Raw genomic sequence first — 700 nt, 5'->3', positions numbered from 1 at the left:
GTGCCCCTTCCAGCAGTGTTGAGTAGCTGGGCCACTAGTTATCTCAACAGGATTAAACAAATCAAACACAATATTGATGTTCTGTTGGTTATTTGGTCACCTGAATCAAATCTGGAAACTATTTTAGCAGAAAATTAGAAAAGATTCAACTCACCAGATTTCAAAATTAAGACCAAACAAAAAACAAAAACCACTATATGCAAAGGTTGCAATGAGTGACACGAGCATGTGCGTGTGCGCACGCGCGCGCGCGCACACACACGGAGGATTTATTCAAGCCAATTAACTGAGAAAAGGAGAAATGACAAAGTGAAGCAAGTGGTAAGTGTAAACATGAGACTTGCTACCAGATGACTCAATAATCCACGTTCATGGTTACACGTCTGAGTAACAGCAAACGAGAGTAAAGTAAATTCAGCAAGCTTCTCTTTAACTCGGCGAAGACTGCAGTGCATTCTGAAGGTTTTCCGTCTAGACTGGAGCTCCGGTTTCCTCGTGGGCTCTTTCCTCTTCCCTCTGCTCCGCGCGGCGAGGCGATCCGTTGAGGGGAGAACAGCGCCAGCAGCAGCGGGAAGCAGGTGCGCCAGGAGAAGGGGGCGCGGCTGCAGGGGCGGCGGCGCGGGGCTGCCCCGGGCGCCTCCTCTCGGCTACGCGGCCTTTCGCTCGCTTCTAACCCGGTCCCAGCCTCACGTTTCTTCAG

General features: G+C 50.6%; 1 long non-coding RNA gene across 1 annotated transcript in view; it reads right to left on the bottom strand.

Moving 5' to 3' along the window:
- Positions 1-206: 206 nt before the first annotated feature.
- Positions 207-700, bottom strand: part of LOC104996930 — a 778-nt gene continuing 284 nt past the window's right edge. Inside the window, exon 2 of the long non-coding RNA XR_826260.1 lies at positions 207-685. This is a non-coding gene — a long non-coding RNA (uncharacterized LOC104996930). The remainder of the gene's footprint in view (positions 686-700) is intronic.

Source organism: Bison bison, unplaced genomic scaffold (assembly GCF_000754665.1).
Source record: "Bison bison bison isolate TAMUID 2011002044 unplaced genomic scaffold, Bison_UMD1.0 scf7180017864302, whole genome shotgun sequence".
In the NCBI taxonomy this organism is placed as follows: Eukaryota; Metazoa; Chordata; class Mammalia; order Artiodactyla; family Bovidae; genus Bison; species Bison bison.
The sequence above is the reverse complement of the archived record's forward strand: the minus strand, read 5'-3'. Positions and strand labels throughout refer to the sequence as shown.